The 21,913-nt window shown below is 40.0% G+C and overlaps 2 pseudogenes; one reads left to right on the forward strand and one right to left on the reverse strand.

The window, feature by feature from the left end:
• Mrgprb12-ps (MAS-related GPR, member B12, pseudogene) lies at positions 816–1,768 on the forward strand (annotated as a pseudogene).
• Positions 13,234–14,018, reverse strand: Gm18351 (predicted gene, 18351; annotated as a pseudogene).

A 21,913-nucleotide genomic window follows, 5' to 3' on the forward strand; every position in this document is an offset into this window, starting at 1 on the left:
CTCGGGGACTGGGATACTATTCCCAAATGGAGGTGCTCTTTGTTTTTCTCTGCAGAACAGCCCACACTTCTCATGCTAGGGACATGTGCATTTCGTGTAGGTACAAATCACAAGAAGAACAAAATTTAATACAATTTTTCAGTTACTCTTGAATATCGGTCTCATTTGTTACAGTTCTTAATTCTCCATTGTACCCCTGCAGAGAACAGGACACTGGTGGCCTAACAACTAACAGAAATGTGCTTGCTGTATCTCAAGACTTTTCTGCTTTCTAATTTTAAAATTGTTAAATGAGCAACTACCCTTTCAAGCATAAGAAGCATGGCTATTCCCCTACAGGTCTTCATAGCAAGTACCATTCCCTTCGTGAATCTCATTCATGACTCTCATTCATGATTCTATTTTGCCTGTTTGATAGATTCCTCCCAGTGACTGAGGGAAGATATGGCTTGCACCAAGAACTTCCATTTTCCTACACCAGAGAAGAAATCTCAGCCCTAGAACAAAAAGAATGTTGGTTTCAGAGTTCTGTCTCTTCCTCACATAACCTGAAATAAATGCCTAGCAACTGTACTGGGACCATCAACTACCTTACATCATACTGGTCTGCAGTTAGACTGAATAGTACAAAATGGATTTCAAAAATGTGTAGCACTTTTGGAATGTTGGTAAATTACTTAATCTCTGTGATCCTGTTTCTCCCTCCTTATGTACCTGTGCCATACATTCCTACATAGTCACATAGTCCCTACAAAGAGTACCCTAGATTCATATCTCTATTTCTTTGCAGGAATGCCAGTGGAAAATTCCTAAGCATGGATCCAACCACCCTGGAATGGAAATTTAAAAACACAGAAGTCAATGGAAGTTAATGCACTGAAAATTTATCCTGTTTCACCACATTCAATTTTCTTATTGTCATCATTGCTGTGCTTGGCCTGGCAGGAAATGCCATAGTGCTATGGCTTCTAGCCTTCCACCTGCATAGGAATGCCTTCTCTGTCTATGTCTTAAACCTGTCTTGTGCTGATTTCTTGCAAATTTGCACACAGTTTGTACATTCCCTGCAGTGTTTCCTTAAGATACTTATGATCTACTATCATTTTATCCTCACAGGATTTATGATTGCTTAACTTGCAGGTTTGTGTATGATTGCAACAATCAGTGCTGAGCACTGCCTATCTGTTATGTGTCCCATCTGGTATCACTGCTGAAGACCAAGACACACATCAGCTGTCATGTGTGCTCTGCTCTGGGTTATCTCTACACTGCTGATCCTTCTGTTTGCACAAGGCTGTGGCTTTCTGTTAAGTTATTAAGAACACAATTTCTGTATTATATGCCACTATATCGCTACTGCATTGATAATAGTATTATCTGTGGTTTATTTTGTGTCTAGCCTGGCCCTGTTTGTCAAATGTTCTGTGTATCACTCAGGATTCCTGTGACCATGTTCTATGTGTCCATTGCCCTCACATTGATGGTCTTCATATTCTTTGGTATGCCCATTGGAATCTGCACATTCCTCTTGACAATGTTTATGGACTTACATAGCATGTTCTCATACAATGTTTTTGAAGTGATAGCATTCCTGTGTTAACAGCTGTGCCAATCCCATTATTTACTCTCTCCTTGGCTCTGTTAGGCACCGTAGGTTGCAATGTCAGAGTTTGAAGCAACTTCTGCAGAGAACCATGTAGGACAGTAGTGAGGAAAAGAGAGGAGAGAGGGGTCCTTCACAAAGGCTAGGGAACTGGAAAGAGTCTAGTGCAGGCTTTGAAAGAGTACTTGATGAGACATAGTTTCTCTGAGAGTCAATTTTGCTTTTATCTATGTAGGCAGTTTTCACAATCTTGTTTAATTGGTAGAGAAAATAGTCATTTTATTCAAATTAGGAGAAATGGAGCTTGTTACTCAGAAATTCACTGCAGCACCATCAAACTGCCTTATGTATGCCTTACTGCACCCCCTTGTGATGTAACCCTTGTAATCTCTTGGGGTCAGAACAGCTCTCACTGGGAACAAATGCCTCCCTCAGGAAAAGGATCAAGGTAGTGCAAGAAGTGTCAGAATTGCTTTGGTAATTAAACTTGATAAAGATTAAATGAATAGTATACTTTAAGAAATGTCCCACCTGTTGGTGGTGGTGGCACACGCCTTTAATCCCAGCACTTGGGAGACAGAGGCAGGCAGATTTCTGAGATCAAGGCCAGCCTGGTCTACAAAGTGAGTTCCATGACAGCCAGGGCTATTCAGAGAAACCCTGTCTCAAATAAACAAACAAACAAACAAACAAACAAACAAACAAACAGCAAGAAAAAAGTCCCTATTAAATAAATAAATAAATAAATAAATAGTAAAACAAAAAAGTCCCTATTTTTTTTACAAGTTGTTTTCTAAATTTTAAAAGAAATTAATGGAAATGTCCACAATTCCAGTCCCTTCAATAACCATATAGCTTAGAGTATGTGCATAACTTTAAAATGTATCTAATATAAATTGTTTAGTACACAAATGAGTATCTTTAAGACTGCCTATTCTAAACCTCCATTCACCCATTGTTGTAGTCAACTTCAAGTATCTAGATTTTTGCCCAGTAAAGAATAAGGACAGATTATATGCATCAACACACAAACACCCTCAAAGGTAGAGGGAGACTGTCTCCAGAATCTTTCTTTCACAGTTGCTTATTTAACGTTCCATAGCCATGTCTTTCCTCTTATTCCCTTGTCTTTGTTCTGATTCTCTTTCTATGACTGTCTAAAACATCATGAAAAAAATTTTAGTGAATGTCATTGAACTTATTTTCTCTTGGATTTTAACCTCCATTACAAATGTGCACTATTGTGAAGTGTGTAGCATCCATAACTTGAATTGTGCATTTATATATTTTCTTTTTTAAAATATTTTGTTTGAAATATAATGACATCACTATCTCCTTTCCCCTTCCTCCCTCTAGCCCTTCCCAGCCACCATTCCTTAAGCCCTTTCTGTGTCTCCTAAAAAAATAGATTCTTCATTTTTGATTATTAGAGCTATATGCATATATATATATATGTATATATATGTGTGTGTGTGTGTGTGTGTGTGTGTGTGTGTGTGTAAAGACACGTGTTGAGTATATTTTTGTTGTTTGTGTTATTTCAAGGTTGACAATTCTGCATTTAGAAATGAATAGGGAAATTTACACCTGAGATAGGTTAATTCTCCTTTTCCTAGGAGTCATGGGTTACCTGTTGTTCTTTGTTTACAGGTGAGACCATGTAAATTTTTTCTCCTTTCACATTGACATGTCTATTTATATTGCCATTGTCCCCATTTTGTTTATACAGCCATTCTTAGGAAAGACATTTCACAGCCAACTTCTTGGTATGCTGGCTCTTACAATCTTTCTGCAACACTTCCATGATATTCCTTCAGTCATAGATACAGGAGTTGTGATGAAGATATGCTCACTGGGCTGGGATACCAAAGTCTGTTAATCTCTTTTTTTGTGTGTACAGTTGTAGTTTCATGGGATGGTCTCTGTTAGCTATAAAGAGAAGCTTCTTTAGTGAGCATTGGTAGCTACACTTAACTATAGTATTAATATGAGATTTAGAGTATAGTAAAGAATTATGCTTGTCTAACAACTTGACAGTAATAGATTCTTTTTGAAGGATTCTATCCCTGGGAACCTGCCTAGTTTTCTAGTACTAGACATGATTTCCCTCCTGTTGACTGAGCTTTAAATCCATTTAGAGAGCTGTTGGTAGCCACTGACATGTCACTCTGTTTATATGTTTATAAATATCTTGACATCCTGGCAAATGTAATGATTCATGGGTAATTAAGCTTGGTAGAGTGGTTTTAGTGATTCCTCCCTTGGCAGCTTCCAAAGTATTATCTGGGACCATGAAAGCCAGACTGCAAGAAAGAGGTTAGATCAAACATGAAACATCTAGTCTTTATTTTTTTTCTACATGTGATGTGTCTTTATCAGTGGGGTCCACCTTCAGTTGAGGGTTACATCTATAATCTATATTGCTTTGATAATCATAGGGAGTGCTCTGGCTAATCATTCAAAGAGAGATTTCTCATGCTTTGAACTGGTCCTTGTGAAGATTATTATCAGCCCAAATTGCCTAACTTTCTTTAAGTTATGTGTATGTAAATATATGTGTGTATGCATGTATTATATTTATTACTTTCTTTCCCATTTCATATTGTTTATATCCTGCTATTCCTACTCAATCCCCCAACATATGATTCTTTTATATTTTCTGGTTTGTTACATGTTGAAAATGTACATCTGAGGATTTAGTACTAGGAACTATAGATAAGAGAGACCAATAAGAGAGACCGTGGAGCATTTGTCTTTCTGGATATGACTTAAATATGCAAAGAAATTGAGGCAAACAATTTATAAGTGGGTCTTCATAAAACCAAAATACTTCTTTATGGTTAAGAAACAATCAGCAAAGTAAAGAAAAAACAAACAGAGTAGGAGATAATCTCTGCCAGTGAAGATATAAAATACATCATTGCCTCTGGGACTTCTCACTGTTACTCCAGTAGTAACTCTGCCTTGGAAGCCACATTAACTGGGCTAGATTCCCTTCTTTGCATTTGTTCTAAAAATGGCTTTTATAAACATCATGCTACACTAACTTTTTTATCACAGGTTTGTGACCAACTATGTCTCCCTTACTATGGCTGCCTGTCATGATGACTTTGTTTTTACCTCCTGTTTTGCTCATCTCCTGTAACCCTGCCTATTTCTCTCATATTGAAACCCCTACACCCAAACTCTCTCTATACACATTATCTTCTTCATATCTGATTGTGATCTCCTGAACCCTGCCTTAGTGTGAGGCAGCTCTTGTTCAGAAATCAAAAAGTGTGCTTTCATTAATTGCTTAGATCATTGGTCTTTAGCAACTCTGAATAGAAATGTCATTTTTGTTTTATTTCATCAATGTGAAGAAGAAGGTTGGCACGCAAACCTTGTGAAATTCTGAGTTCAGCATGTCTACATGCCCTTCTATCCTACTTCATAAAGTCTTTTAACCCTTACCTTCATAGAGGTTAAATTATCAGATTTCAAGTCTTTTCTTCTATGATTTACATTTACAGTCTTCATATCACAGGTGCCTTAGATTCCTTTCTAGTTTTTCCAAATATGATTTCATTTAGAATACATGACAGACAAGGTGTTCAGAGTTTGTGGGAAGAATTATGTTTTGGATGTGGCATTACTGTGTCCTGCAAGCAACTGGTGGTCATTTGTTCACTCAAGATGACAGTTCTGAGGGTTTTGTGTGGATTTGAAGAGGAAATGTAATGGCAGGTAATTAAGGAACTCTTTGTAAGCTCTGAGGTATCTGGTTCTCATATGACCTCTAGGGGTTTGTTAGCATTGTTGTAAAAGGAACTAATTTGGTTGTACCTCTATCTCATTCCTTCCTGTATGGAGCCAGTATCCTCTCTCTGTACATGTTTCAATATCTAGCCTTGGTCCTAACCAGAACCCTGCCACACATGGGATGGTCAAATTGATACAGTGACAGTGGGCTCTGAAGTATAGGTAATTTTGTTTCACTAACATCAAGTACCCTTTCTGTTAATGTACTACAATAGTGTGGTATGTCACATCACTACAGAGGGGGAAGTTGTACAAACAACTGAAAAGTCAGTGTATGAAATTTAATTAGTACCTGAATGTCACCATCACTATGAATAAAGTCATTTGAATGGCAGAGGAAGTGTTCTACTAGGCCCATCCCTCCCCAACAAATGGAAACATAAACATTTGTTCACTTTAGGAAATTAGGTAAAAATATAAAATTTATCGTATTTTCTTCTTATAGTACTTTGAAAAGGGTAACCAAAATTTAGAATGAGATATAGTTCCATCCTGCATTTCATTTTTTCTGTGACCCACTACAGAGTTTTTAAAACTTGATAGGATTTATTCTCTTCTACATTCAACAGCATGATTAAAAAAAAAGCATTCCCTATGAACACTGAGGTACTGTGTAGCTGAATTCTTTTACTTCTATTAAACTGGACTAGAGTTTAAAAGACATGCACCAAAAATTCACACAGATGTATCAGATCTAACTGCTAGCCATGTACAAGTGACACAGAGCATTAAATCTGAGATATCTCATAGTCTGCTACCTGTATCCTCTACATTACATACATAAAAGTTTATAATTAATTTTATGGAAAGAGTAAAGCTTTTAACTCATGTGAAGATGGAAGCTCATCCATGTTTCAGATTTTGCCAACATGAACACAGTAATGGAGATAACCAATCCTAGGCATACTCCAACATGCTGTCTCCTACTATAGAGATTGTTGCTCACTGATTTTTATTATTGAACTCTTCACAATAGTTGGGAAGTACAAACAGTCTATATCACCATCAACTGATAAATCAATGATGAAAATATTGAGATATATATAGTATATTTCTCATCTATAAGGAAATATGACATTTTTAAGTAAATGGGTGGATTTGGAAATGATCCATCTGAAGGATAAAACCAGAGACAGAATAGTAAATATCATATTTTATGTCATTTATGTAGATAACACATTTGAAATGTCAGATATAGAAATCAGGATACTGGTTATTGTCTGTGAAGGGCATGGGCAAGAGAATTCAAAAGCAGGTATTATGAAGGGGAAGGAGACTAATGGAACAGCAAGTTTGAATGGGATAGAAGATGGGCCAGTAATGTAGAGATGTGGGAACAGGGAAGGGTACCCCTAAAATCAAAACTTTAGAAAAAGCCATGTAGAAGCCCATTACTGTAATTCCTTTCTAACATATACACATACACATTTGTGAATAGATTTACTCTGCAATGGAGGAGAAAATTGTTGCGCGCGCTCAACTGGCCAGGAAGAACGACGCTGCTACAGGATCCTTCTGCACACGTTTATTCAGTCCTGTTTCTTCTTTCTCTATATTTCCCTTGTTTATATCTCCCTTGTTTATATCTCCCCTGTTTATATCTCCCCTGTTTATATCTCCCCCGAACCCTGGGCCTCTCACTCCTTTTATACTCTCTCTCATCCACGAACCGCAGGCCACGCCCCCTCGCCAGTCACGAGGCTTCAGCTAATCAGGGCAGCAGGGGCAAATCTCCACCAAATTGGATTCACCTGTATCCTGGTACACCTGCGCAGCACTCAAGATGTTTGTGTCTTATATGAGGAAGTCAGGTGCAAGTCATATGACTTAGCTGCAGTCCCTGGCGCCTTTGGGACTGCCGCCACACCCGCTCCCCACAATTCCCCCTTTTTTCTTTTTTGGCAGAGAGAATGTCTGTAGATAGCCCCCCGCAGCCATGCCCCTTACCCGTCCTTGGGTGACAAACAGCATTGGTTTGATCCCTGTCTTAGGTTGGTGACATGCCCAGGGAGTCTTATCACTGACTACCTCTCTATCATGCCAAGCCACTCCTGGGGAGATTGTGTTTTGCTTGTGGCAGGTGCATCAAAAGGCCAGGATGTTACTTAACCTATGGCCAGATCTTAATTGCTGCAAGCAAGCCTCATGGGTGAAGGTAGAGGTCTGATCCCCAGTGTGCAAGCATAGGGGCCCTACACAAAACCATCTCTTAGGCTCATCACCCAGAGAGGTCTTGGCCAGCTCCCGTGTCGTTTTTCCTGGGGGAAGGGAACTAGGACACTGAACCTTCATGCAATCAGACGTGCCTTCCACAGGATGCCAACAGCAAGCTATCCTCTGTGCAGTGCTTAGCCTCGCACCCCACGGCATAACGCAGCATAATTTCTTTTAGAGCGGCAAACCAAATCTGAGGAGATTGTCCCACCTCCACTGCAGCAAAAGCCTACGCTACCATGGCGAAAGTGCGGGTCGCACACTCTGCACCTAACACATGTGCCAAACACAAAACACACACACACTATAACAAGCATACATCCCAGGGCTCTCATCCCCGCTCATCTTCTCTGAAGCAAGGGATAGATAGCCAGCGGGGCTATCTCTTTAAGGGGAATTCAGGGATCAAAAAGCGTGGAAAGAATATCATGTCGTGCTGGTATCGGCTTCTGGAATACCGAAAGGATCTCTCATCTCGGCTCCATCCTTTGTGCTTGTGGGATCATCCACCACATCCACAGGGGCAACTGGATCAGGAGCCTCATTCTTGCAGCGTCTCACCAATCTCTCCGGCACCCAAAGAGGTTCCGTCTGGTCCTGTGGGAACACACAAACAGACCCTCTCGCCCACGTCAACACCTGATCCTGTCGATCCCCAGGGGGGATGGACACAATACCTCGTGGTAATGAGACCATAACCTCAATCACCTGTGTGTCCATCTGGGGAGTCAATACGCCAAATCTCCGGACAGAAGGTCCACCTATAGGCGGCTGACGAGGAGGCATAGGGAGGGGGAGCAGAAGCTAATTCGCCTTCCTCCTCCGCCTCGGCTCTTTTATTTTGTCCTTTCTGTCCACCTGATAACACTGTGTCTTCTTTCTTTTTCCTTTTTCTTTTTAAGCCCTTTTCCTCTTCTGACATACTTTCTTGTTGCTCTGTAAGGATTTTCTGACCTGTCTTGACTGCCTCTACACACAGTTTCAAACAGTAACAGAGTCCATATATCAGAACAAACAAGACCAAAACTACCAGACCTACCCACAAAGGGTCAATGGGAGAAAAAAGCATAACTACTCAGCGAGGATCTATTGATCACTACACTGAGGTTATCATAGTTCCTTAACTTGTCCCCAAACAGGGAACCTTAACTTGTCCCAAAGCCGGGAACCTTTTGTTACCTTGTGCCTGCTTCCTGGCAACTTTATGCTTGCCTCTATTTTATCCGAGGTCCTTCCCAAACTCCTGGGTTACTTTGTGCCTACTTCCTGGCAACTTTATGCTCACCTCTATTTTATCCGAGGTCCTTCCCAAACTCCTGGGGTCGCAAGTTTCACTCACTGTGAACTTACCCTGCCGGCAACCACTGACTGCTGAAAGTTCTGAACTCGGTGGGGGAGTCGGTTCCCCGTACGGGCCACCAATTGTCGCGCCTGCTCTCGACCAGCAAGAACGATGCGACCACCAGTCCTTCTAACAGCAGTTTATTCAGTCCTCATCTTTCTTCTTTCTCTTCATCAGTACCGTTCCCCAGCTGAAGAGTTCTGAATCCACGCCGGATCCTTCTCAACAGTCTGTTTTACGAGAACCTTTATTAACCCCTTCTTCCCCGTTATGCAGTTCTGAATCCTCCCTGTAGCAGGGGCTCTTCGCTCTTGCCTGAAGATGTTTCTTTTCCCGGGTTTTCAGCACCACTTGTTGCGTCTGCTCTCTCAACTGGCCAGGAAGAACGACGCTGCTACAGGATCCTTCTGCACACGTTTATTCAGTCCTGTTTCTTCTTTCTCTATATTTCCCTTGTTTATATCTCCCTTGTTTATATCTCCCCTGTTTATATCTCCCCTGTTTATATCTCCCCCGAACCCTGGGCCTCTCACTCCTTTTATACTCTCTCTCATCCACGAACCGCAGGCCACGCCCCCTCGCCAGTCACGAGGCTTCAGCTAATCAGGGCAGCAGGGGCAAATCTCCACCAAATTGGATTCACCTGTATCCTGGTACACCTGCGCAGCACTCAAGATGTTTGTGTCTTATATGAGGAAGTCAGGTGCAAGTCATATGACTTAGCTGCAGTCCCTGGCGCCTTTGGGACTGCCGCCACACCCGCTCCCCACAGAAAATATCTTCTCCAAGAAACATAGGCTATTAAATTAGATGCCCGGTTTCTTTTGAAGATGTTGGCCACTGTGATTCTATAGGTTTCTAACCCTCAAACATCTCAGGTCAATGCTCTTGATCATTCTGTATAACTTGATGCTAAGACCTTATTGATGAAGATAGCACTTACTTGAATCATAGAGCATAGAGAAATCAAGGTGGTTTCTTTTTATGACAGAGTTTGGAATGATCTCTCCCACCAGAATGGGATAGGCATGGCAGCATGAGTGAGAAGCTGTCTGATCGCATTACACTTTAATCACATTTTCAGATTGGAAGCACAGAATAAACAAGAAGAGAGGCACCTCCAGAACTGACCCACTTCTGCCTGGAAGGCTCCACCACCTGAAAGGCTACCCATCGTCACATTTGCAATTCATGCTGGGGACCAAGTGTTCAAATGCTTGATCCTGTATGAGACACTTCACACTGTAACTGCCATAATTCATCACAATAGTTTGATGGCTGAATGTTTCCCAGGAAAGGTTCCTACTTTGCCCCTTTCTGGAACAAGTAGGCATAGTTAACAACAGTCCTCTTCCAAACTTCAGTTCCCCAGGTCCCATGAAGTTCAATGACCAAATTTTGAGTTTGCAATCAATTTCTAGTGATGTCACTCTTCTTTTGGCTTTTTATCCAAGATGATTCTGGAAGGAAATAGATAACCAGAGAGGGAGAATTGGTACAAAGGCAATGAAAGTTTCAGGAAAAACGAAGAGTGAAAATACTGGGGCAATAAACTTGCAGAGACTTGAATTGTTTTGGTGGGGATACCAGGGGAGCCCCACCCACCTAGAGTAGCAGAGAAGGGGGAGGTAAGATAATTGTGACAGGAGGTGACCTAGGGTAGAATTTAGTGAGCTGTAAAGTAAATAAATAAAAATAAAATAAAATAATAAAATAAAATAAAATGAAAAAGAAAATACTTTGGCAAGAAAATAAAAAAAAAGTGTTCCCATTTCTCTCAGGATCCCTCATCTACTGTTCCCTGCATTGTACTCTTCACCCTCATTTTAACTATGGCTGTACATAGCCAATGGACCTACAGTCATAGTAGAGAGAAGTCTCTACTTAAGAATTACCTTGATTAGATCATGTGTAGAGGGCTTATCTTTATTAATATTTAATAGAGAAGGGTCCACACCACTACAAGGCGGACAATCCTCGGGCAGAATTTCCTGAACTATATGAGAAACACAACTGGGAATCAGTTAGCCAGCATCCAGATGTCCCATGTGTTCTCTGCTTCACATTCATGCTTCAACTGTGATGGAAAGGAGATTAGCACCTCTACTGAAGTTCCAAGTGTTTCCTTTATCACACTGGGATCGTAGCATTAAGGTTGACTGCGGGGGAATCATTGGGCCATACTTAAGAGAAGTTCATCAGTATTGAATGGAATATTATGTGTCTACTGCATGCATACAATTTGGGGTCATACAATTATTGAGGTTCAGATTTAGAAACTGTGGTATGGTATGGGGAATCAATGCTACATGTTAATCTGAGAGCCAAAGTTGGCAATGTGCAATAATCTCTCATATGATCCTGAATTTGAAGGTATAAATCCTGCAGAGTCAGAGTCCTTATGGAGGGGCCATTTGTAAAGGCATAACACCATTTGCAGTGAAGATGCTAGGATGTTAGAGATACTTGGACGATGATATATCTGTCATAGACAGTCACTTGGAGCCACTGTAATCCCATGTTCAATTTGAGTGTGCTGCAGAAGGCAGAGATGGGAAAATGGAGTTCCCTAACCCCTTTGAACTTAGATGACTACACAATTAGTTCTGAGCTACATAATTTGGGTCAGTAATGATAGATTATGAACTTCTTTTTTGGGATGCCGAACTTCATTCTTTTTGGAATAGGAAACATTTTATTTTAAACTTTATAGTATCCCACAGTTAATAGCCTCTGAATAAATATAGGGACCTTCACCTCTTAACATGCTTAAATTTCTAGAGCCTGTGAAACCCATACATCTGAGTGACTTCATTTTATTATATTAACATGAGCTATCAGGGATAAGAAGCTGAGTGATTGTGTCTTAAAGTGAGGTTTTGTGTCAATTAACAAGTGCTCTTTTTTGTTTGTTTGTTTGTTTTTTATTAGGTATTTAGCTCATTTACATTTCCAATGCTATACCAAAAGTCCCCCATACCCACCCACCCCCACTCCCCTACCCACCCACTCCCCCTTTTTGGCCCTGGCTGTACTGGGGCACATAAAGTTTGCGTGTCCAATGGGCCTCTCTTTCCAGTGATGGACGACTAGGCCCTCTTTTGATACATATGCAGCTAGAGACAAGAGCTCCGGGGTACTGCTTACTTCATAATGTTGTTCCACCTATAGGTTTGCAGATCCCTTTAGCTCCTTGGGTACTTTCTCTAGCTCCTCCATTGGGAGCCCTGTGATCCATCCACCAGGTGACTGTGAGTATCCACTTCCATGTTTGCTAGGCCCCGGCATAGTCTCACAAGAGACAGCTGCTACATCTGGGTCCTTTCGATAAAATCTTGCTATTGTATGCAATGGTGTCAGCGTTTGGATGCTGATTATGGGGTGGATCCCTGGATATGGCAGTCTCTACATGGTCCATCCTTTCATCTCAGCTCCAGACTTTGTCTCTGTATCTCCTTCCATGGGTGTTTTGTTCCCACTTCTAAGGAGGGGCATAGTGTCCACACTTCAGTCTTCATTTTTCTTGAGTTTCATGTGTTTAGGAAACTGTATCTTATATCTTGGGTATCCTAGGTTTTGGGCTAATATCCACTTATCAGTGAGTACATATTGTGTGAGTTCCTTTGTGAATGTGTTACCTCACTCAGGATGATGCCCTCCAGGTCCATCCATTTGGCTAGGAATTTCATAAATTCATTCTTTTTAATATCTGAGTAGTACTCCATTGTGTAGATGTACCACATTTTCTGTATCCATTCCTCTGTTGACATCCAACATATATAAAGGACTCAAAAAGGTGGACTTCAGAAAATCAAATAACCCCATTAAAAATGGGGCTCAGAACTGAACAAAGAATTCTCACCTGAGGAATACCGAATGGCAGAGAAGCACCTGAAAAAATGTTCAACATCTTTAATCATCAGGGAAATGCAAATCAAAACAACCCTGAGATTCCACCTCACACCAATCAGAATGGCTAAGATCAAAAATTCAGGTGACAGCAGATGCTGGTGTGGATGTGGAGAAAGAGGAACACTCCTCCATTGTTGGTGGGATTGCAGGGTTGTACAACCACTCTGAAAATCAGTCTGGCGGTTCCTCAGAAAATTGGACATAGTACTACCGGAGGATCCCGCAATACCTCTTCTGGGCATATATCCAGAAGATGCCCCAACTGGTAAGAAGGACACATGCTCCACTATGTTCATAGCAGCCTTATTTATAATAGCCAGAAGCTGGAAACAACCCAGATGTCCCTCAACAGAGGAATGGAAACAAGTGCTCTTTTAAGAAGCAGCTTGAGAGCCTTCCTATGGAACATGCCGTCTCTAAAGGGATCAAGAAGGAAGGAAAAGATCAGGTTTGCAAAGCTGATAACACAGAATATAATATTGTAATTTTGTAACACCACAAGATGTTTTAATACTATAAATATACAGAATCTACATTAAGAGAAACTAATAGATCCTATAGGACAATCTAAGGATCATAAAGACCAGTGAGCATAATGGTCATATATGCCATTGTCTCAAGCATCCTTCAGGTGGCAAAAATATTCATGATCAGCAGGACTAGAATAAACCCTGAGTTCATCACAAATAAGTTATCCATGTAGCTGTGATGTAATTAAATATATTATACTAACCAGAACCAAAAACATTAAAGAATATTCCACCATATACCTTTCATCACAGGAGGCTAAAGATCTGGGACAAAGTCCAGGGCAGGGCACACACAACTGTTGAAATATGTTTGGGGCTTTGGCAGTGATAGATTGGTCATATTACAAACAGGTGCTGCTCAGTACTAATTGTGATGAGCATGCTCAGACCTGTATGATAAAGAAAGGTAAACACAATGTTTAACTAGAATACTGCAATATTGATGTAGATGTCATGAAAGATTTATTGTTTTACTCTAGGTAATACACAGTCAGAAAACAGAGAAAGAAGTCTAGCCTAGGTTGGTTGAGGATGCAGGCAGAGAAGACATTCCCGTGAAGATGCTCACAATGTACAGCCAAGTGGCATTCCCTATCCACCCAACCATAGCAATGATGAAGGTCAGTTAATTGAGCAAAAGAAAAATGACTACCACATACTTAAGTTCCACTGTGGTCATTTCTGTTTCCTGCTGTGCTTTCATTCCCCACATAAGATGGATGGACGTGTGCTTTGGAATTCTTCAGTATTTTTCCAGCAAAGAAAATGAAGACATAAGCATGTGCTGCACAACCACTGATTAGAAGGACTACAGTACTGTGTGAAATTGACTGGCCCTGGTTCTTAAGGAGGGAAAATTTGTTTTCACAGATTAAGCCATTCATAAACACAAGGTTTCTAAAAACTTCTTTTAAATTCAAGTTGTTTGGATTCAGGCAGCCTCCAAAAGAACTTCTCTACTGCTAGTGAATAATGTGATGTCCAGAGCATAGCTACTCAGCATCTAAGGTGATGTCAGGACAAGATGGAGCTTTAAATTCAACTTCCTTTCTGGTATAAGTCTGATATGTCTTTTTCAGGTTTAGGAGAATGGAAGCCCTCACAGTGAACAATAGTCATGAGAGGAGTCTATCAAAAGAGAAAAATGAGAGAGAGTGAGTGTTATGAAGCAAGTGACACTTCTTACTAAGACCTGTGTGAGAACAGACTCACTCATAAGGATAGGTAGGCTGGGTCTTCATTCCAAATTTGAAAACTGAAAGTAGAGTTGCCTGGGAGGACATCAAGTACTTTCTATTTTCTGTTATATCACAAATGTCCAGGTCATTACATGGCAGCACAATAATAATTTAGAAAAATGACAAGACATCCGGGCACCTTCCCAGCCAGAGGATAGGTGTCTGCCCAGACCTGGAGGGCTTTGCCTCAGCATCGGAGGGAGACATCTTGGATCCAGGACTCCGCCAAAAGTAGTCTGCACAGGTGAGAGTGTGGGCTACAGAAGCAAAAAGCTTCTGGGACAGGAGGGAGCCACAGAGCTTCTGAAGCAGCCCCCTTTTCGGGCTCCAGACATCCTGGGACCTTCCCGGCCAGAGGATAGGAGTCCACCCAGCCCTGGAGGACATTGCCTCAGCATCAAGGGAGCCATCTTGGTTCCAGGAGTCCACTGAAAGTAGTCTGCACAGGTAAGAGTGTGGACTACAGAAGCTAACAGTTTCTGGGACAGGCCAAAGCTACACAGCTTCCGGGACAGGTCCTGTTTTGGGCCTTCATCTTCGGCCAGGAGGGACAAGTTTATAGACAGATACCAGGTACCAAAGTTAAATCAAGATCAGGTTAATGATCTAAATCCTATATCCCCTAAAGAAATAGAAGCAGTCATTAATAGTCTCCCAACCAAAAAAAGCCCAGGACCAGACAGGTTTAGTTCAGAGTTCTATCAGACCTTCAAAGAAGATCTAATCCCAGTTCTTCACAAACTATTCCACAAAATACAAACAGAAGGTACTCTACCCAACTCATTCTATGAAGCCACAATTACTCTGATACGTAAACCACAAAAAGACCCAACAAAGATAGAGAACTTCAGATCAATTTCTCTTATGAATATTGATGCAAAAATCCTCAATAAAGTTTTTGCTAACCGAATCCAAGAACACATCAAAACAATTATCCATCCTGACCAAGTAGGTTTCATCCCAGGCATGCAGGGATGGTTCAATATAGGGAAATCAATCAACGTAATTCACTATATAAACAAACTCAAAGACAAAAACCACATGATCATCTAGTTAGGTGAAGAAAAACATTTGACAAGATCCAACACCCTTTCATGATAAAAGTCTTGGAAAGGTCAGGAATTCAAGGCCAATACCTAAACATGATAAAAGCAATCTACAGCAAACCAGTAGCCATCATCAAAGTAAATGGTGAGAAACTGGAAGCAATCCCACTAATATCAGGGACTAGACAAGGCTGCCCACTCTCTCCCTACCTATTCAACATTGTACTTGAAGTCCTGGCCAGAGCAATTCGACAAAAAAAAGGAGATCAAGGGGATACAAATTGAAAAGGAAGAAGTCAAAATATCACTTTTTGCAGATGATATGATAGTATATAAAAGTGACCCTAAAAATTCCACCAGAGAACTCCTAAGCCTGATAAACAGCTTCAATGAAGTATCTGGATATAAAATTTACTCAAACAAGTCAATGGTCTTTCTGTACACAAAGGATAAACAGGCTGAGAAAGAAATTAGGGAAACAACACCCTTCTCAATAGTCACAAATAATATAAAATACCTTGTCATGACTCTAACTAAGGAAGTGAAAGATCTGTATGATAAGAACTTCAAGTCTCTTAAGAAATAAAGAAGCTCTCAGAAGATGGAAAGATCTCCCAAGGTCAAGGATTGGCAGGATCAATATAGTAAAAATGGCTCTCTTGCCAAAAGCAATCTACATAGTTAATGCAATCCCCATCAAAATTCCAACTCAATTCTTCAACGAATTAGAAAGAGCAATCGGCAGATTCATCTGGAATAACAAAAAAACCTAGGATAGCTAAAACTCTTCTCAAGGATGAAAGAACCTCTCGTGGAATCACCGCGCCTGACCTAAAGCTGTACTACAGAGCAATTGTGATAAAAACTGCATGGTACTGGTATAGCAACAGACAAGTGGACCAATGGAATAGAATTGAAGAACCAGAGATGAACCCACATACCTATGGTCACTTGATCTTTGACAAGGGAGCAAAAACCATCCAGTGGAAAAAAGACAGCATCTTCAACAAATGGTGCTGGCACAACTGGCGGTTATCATGTAGAAGAATGCGAATTGATCCTTTCCTATCTCCTTGTACTAAGGTCAAATCTAAGTGGATTAAGGAACTCCACATAAAACCAGAGACACTGAATCTTATAGATTAGAATGTGGCTGAGGGCCAGCTTCATGTGAGAAGTCATGGGTTACCTCCTGGGGTCATATTGATGCCTAAGGATTTTGCAGAGCTGGATACACCTCTCACTGGTTTCACCACTCAGGAGAGCTAGTTCCTCCCCTCTTCAGCTACAGCACTAAGCAGAGCAATCCCTTTACCTTGCCTGGGTAGAACGGCAGTGCTGGCCTGGTGGCAGGGCTTGGTGTTGTAGAGCCAGCTCCAAGGGGTTAGAGCTGAAAAGTTGGACCTGGGCCTTACCATGGCAGTGCTTAAAGTTGGTCCTTGTGGCATAAGTGCAAAAGTTCTGGTGGGCTAACCGATTTAGCTACTATCCAGGCCCATTTTAAGGAATTTAGGCTAGCCCAACTTAAACTCTAAACCATCTATCAGTTGGCATTTTTCCAATTTCTCTTACCACAGAAATTTAGTTATCACCAACATATCATTTTACAACTTCATGCTTAGTTTGTGTTAGGCCCTCCTTTTTAGAATGAATGTAAGTATATACATTATTGGATCATTTGGGTGATATAGAAAATAAAGATGTAAGTTCCACAGAAGGCAATAGAACAGGCATAGTCAAGTGATGGAGAAATTCTCTATACTCTCAAATCTCTTTGATAGTCAACCCTAAGTATATTCAGAATTATTCATGCATGCACAAAATCTAATGTTGTTCCTTGACAGGAAAGTGAGGTAAGTTCCTAGCACTGTTTTGCTGAGCAGCAAGAAGCAATTAGGCGCACAGATTGGGGGTGGGTGTAGGCCACAGAAAATTGCTCAGCAGAGGAAGGGAGAAGGAAGAGAGAGTGAAGTGTGAGTGCCTGTGCAGAGAGGGAACTGAAACATGAGCATGTCTCTTGGGGTACTGCTAAGAGAAATGCAGTAAATAAGAAAGACAAACCTAACACAACACAAGTCTTCCCCTTAGTTTCTTCAAGAAGATGAGGAGTTTTCTGTAATGATGATAGATTTCTATGCAGATCATCTGAAGAATAGATGAAAATGAATAGTGATGGGCTTGTAAATGCTTCAGAACAATGTTATTATTATGATGAATACATTGTTTTTATTGAAAATTATGTTTTTCATATAATATATTCTGCCTATGCTTTTCTCCTACCCAACTCCTCCTATGTACTCCCTGATTCCCCACCAACCTAAATCCATGCCCTTCCTTCTTCCACTCATTAGAAAACAAACAGCATCAACAAAAATTGACATATGATAAAATAAAATATAATAAAATAAAATAAGACAAAACAAATAGGTAAAATTGAACCAAATAAAAACCACAAGAAATATATATAGACACTACACACACACACACACACACACACACACACACACACACACACACACACACAAATCCAATTCTTTCTTGGAGATACACCATTAAACACAATGCTAGAAATACTTTTTAAGCAAAAGATCTTTAAGGTGTAGAAGAAAAAAAGTGGAAGAGGACAAAGAAAAAGAAGAGGAAGGAAATAAGATGGAAGGAAGAAGAGGAGAAGGGGGAGGAAGAGAAGTAAGAGGAGCAAGAGACCAGAGGAAACATGACATTATGATACAAAAAAACACTTTAAATACCATTGAGTTTGTTTTTTGTTGGGCATGTACTGCTGGGTATGAAGCCTGCTTTTAAGAGTCATTTTTATATAAGCTGTGATATATTATTGGGGAAAAATATTTTTCATTTGAAAATGGTTATCATTTAGAAATAGCTTCTGGATTGAGAATGGTAGTTTTAGTCTACTTTTGCTCTCAGCTCTAGAACCCCATCTATTGTAGACCTATGTTAGCTCTGTTCAGGCTGCTACATCTCTTTGAGTTTAGATGTGCATCAATCCTGTTATGTCTAGAAGGGCAAGTTGTTGTCCTCCATTACCTCTGGCTCTTACAATCTTTCTGCCTCTTCTTTTCTGTCTCTTCCTGTGGAGAGAGGTTTGATAGAGACAACCTGTTTAGGACTGATTGTTCCAAGTTCCCTCACTCTCTGTATATTGTCCCATGTGTATCTCTATACTTGTTCCTGTCTACTGCAGGAACAAGCTTCACTGATGGCCAATGAGCAGTGAACTAATCTATGAGTATATTGGAATATCATTAGGAGTTATTTCATTGTCGCATTCTTTTGGCTTCTTCCTAGGCCCATAATCTATCTAGTATCACATCTTTTCCACCTGAGAAGTGGTGGGCCTGGGATCTCTCTCATGGAGTAGAGCTAAAATCAAAACAAGTAATGGTTTGTCACTTCTACAGATTTTTTGCCAATATTGAACCAGTGTATCCTGTAGGCAGGTTAGCATTATAGAATAAATAGGTTTATGTTTACCTCTCTCCTCTGGTAGTGTACAGGGTACCTTTTGGTACTAAACAGTAGTCTGTATGCAAAAAGTCTCTAGGTAGGCACCAGTGTGAGTGACTTCTCTGTGTTCAATGTGCTAAATACATCAGTTTGTTTTTTAAAATCTTACCTATACTGTCTCTTTTTAATCCTCCCAAGAACCTGTTAGGTAAAAATGATGGTGTGTGTGTGTGTGTGTGTGTGTGTGTGTGTGTGTGTGTGTGTGGGTGTGTGTGCATGAGTGTTAGTGTGCATGTTGCCATTTTTTGATTATTTAATTTAGGCAAACTTGGCTTTATTTAGTGCGAATTTACATATAGAAAATCAAGTAAAATAATGAAACCAATCTATTTACATATTCTTGGCTCTGAGAGGCAGTGCATGCACATAGCTTTCTTTCTTCAAAGAATGTAAGAGCATGTCTTTTCTCCATGGCAGAGCTGAATGTTTTGGGGAGATGGGGCATGTGTTAGAAGGCAGAAAGTTCTAGAGGAAAACATCTATTCCTGCCTTTCTGTGTCAGAAGTACTGAATCCCTTCATGTAGTACTCTATGTTAGAATTGTGAAGTTTTGAGCTCAGAGAAAAACAGAGTATCAAAACGTCTCTGAGAGTACATGCAATATATTCTTACTTTTTCTTTTCTTTTCTTTTCTTTTTTTTTTTTTTATGATTTTCTAGTCCAGGCATGGGAAGCTGACCAGTGCTGAAGAACAACAGTTCTTAGACAGGTCATGACATTGTTCTCTAAATCAACAAAATGCTTCTCAGAGGTGAGTAAGAGTTTATGGTCAAGTGAAGCTCATACAAACAATACCAGACATTATGACTTCCTATACATGCATAGGAGCAAATAATAGATTTGAATACTGACCCTTAATAAGGTGGGGTTTTTTTTTGTCATCGAGCTTATTCCATCCACATTTTAGCCTCTTCCATTAAATAATATATCGTCATTTTCCCTCTAAGTAGTTGCTTTTCTATGATTTTAGATCCCCATTATAGGTAGTAATATCAAGAATCATGAGTTTCCATTCTAGGACTTCATGACTAAAGAACCTGTATCATTTTATGTAGATTATTGTACACTGATGTACTCGACACCATTTATGATCATACTGAAATGAATCTGTTTGGCATTTTCTTTATCACAGCACAGTACATCCATTGGTACTGTGTTTCCTATTACATAAATATACATACAATGGAATAGTCTCTCACTAACCAAATAAAAGAACACACACAAAAAAAGAACTGTAGAGTCTATCTTATGTTAGTTTACTCTTCCTGAACAAATGGCTACTTTGGTGCTCTGTTTTTAATGTTTCTGGTGGTATAGTTTTTCTTTGCTTCAGAGAGTTTTGTTGTCTTGGGTTTTTGTTTTCTAAGAAAGAACTTAAATTGTGTGGGTAGGAAGCAAAAGAATATCTGAATGGTTTGGAGGGGAGAATATGATCAAATATATTTAAATTTTAAAATTACTTTGAATAAAAATATTTAAGAATATATTAAACAAGTTTATGTAGTATCATACATAATATTTTGTAGTAAAATTTCAAGCTCAATTGTATATTTTGATTCTCAATGATATATGTAGGTTTAGTATATTGTTTTAATTGCTCTATGTCTTATTGAATGAATACATTCAAATTCATGCATCCATTTTCTACTTCTTGGACAGCTAGACTTCTTCAGCTTCCCATTATTATATACAACATCAACAAACATTACATTTTTGTGAATACAATAAACTTGCTTGATGGTATTCAAGGAATTAGGGGTCCCTAAGTCCTCACCTTCTTCTGGGGTTCTCGGATGGAAACTGTGAGGAAGATGCTCAGTGTTGAGGAGTGAGTTTGGGCAGCAAATCTTTAGTAGCCCTGAACCTCACTTCTATTTCAAGTCCTTGCAATGGTTGGTGATTAATTGCTTCTTACTCCCTGGAGGACATGGAGATCCACCACCTTGTTGCAGTAGCCATGTTCATTTTCATAGCAGACAATGGCCTTTAAAAACTTATCACTGAGAGCAATGCCAGCCTCAGCATCAAAGATGGAAGAATCAGTATCCCTGCTGAAGTAGCAGGACACAATTTGATACTCACTGTAGCCAGAATGTCGATTATTAGGGGACCCAGTGCATGATTCACCAATTTCTTGATGTTATCATACCTGCCAGGTTTCTCCAGGAAGCATGACAGACCCATCTCAGACTCCCTGGGGGTAGGCACATAGAAGACCATGAAACTGACCTCCCATTCAGTTCTAGGAAGACCTTGCCCCAAAGCCTTGGCAGCACAAGTGGATATAGGGATGATGTTCTGTGTGACCCCATGGTCATCACTTTACAACTTCCTAGAGTGATCATCCATAGTTGAAATTTTGTGGCAATTATAGCCTGGAGTCTTTCCACAATGCCAAAGTGGCCAAGGGAACTAAGCAGTTGGTGACACAGGAGCATTGCTGACAAAATTAATTGAATTATTATCCTTCTCATTGTTCACATCCATCATAAACCTGTGGGCATCAGCAAAAGGAGCAGAGATGATAACCTTTTTGGATTTAGTTTTCATGTAGACCCTAGCCTTCTTCATGGTAGTGAAGTAAAAGATGGTTTTGGTTTAGGCAGAAAATAAAAACGAGATTATTGTGAAAAGCTTTAGAACAGACATATATAATATGAAAAGTCTCATATATATTAACGCTTTGTGGATAGCTGTAG

This window comes from Mus musculus, chromosome 7 (genome assembly GCF_000001635.26).
Source record: "Mus musculus strain C57BL/6J chromosome 7, GRCm38.p6 C57BL/6J".
Classification (NCBI taxonomy): Eukaryota; Metazoa; Chordata; class Mammalia; order Rodentia; family Muridae; genus Mus; species Mus musculus.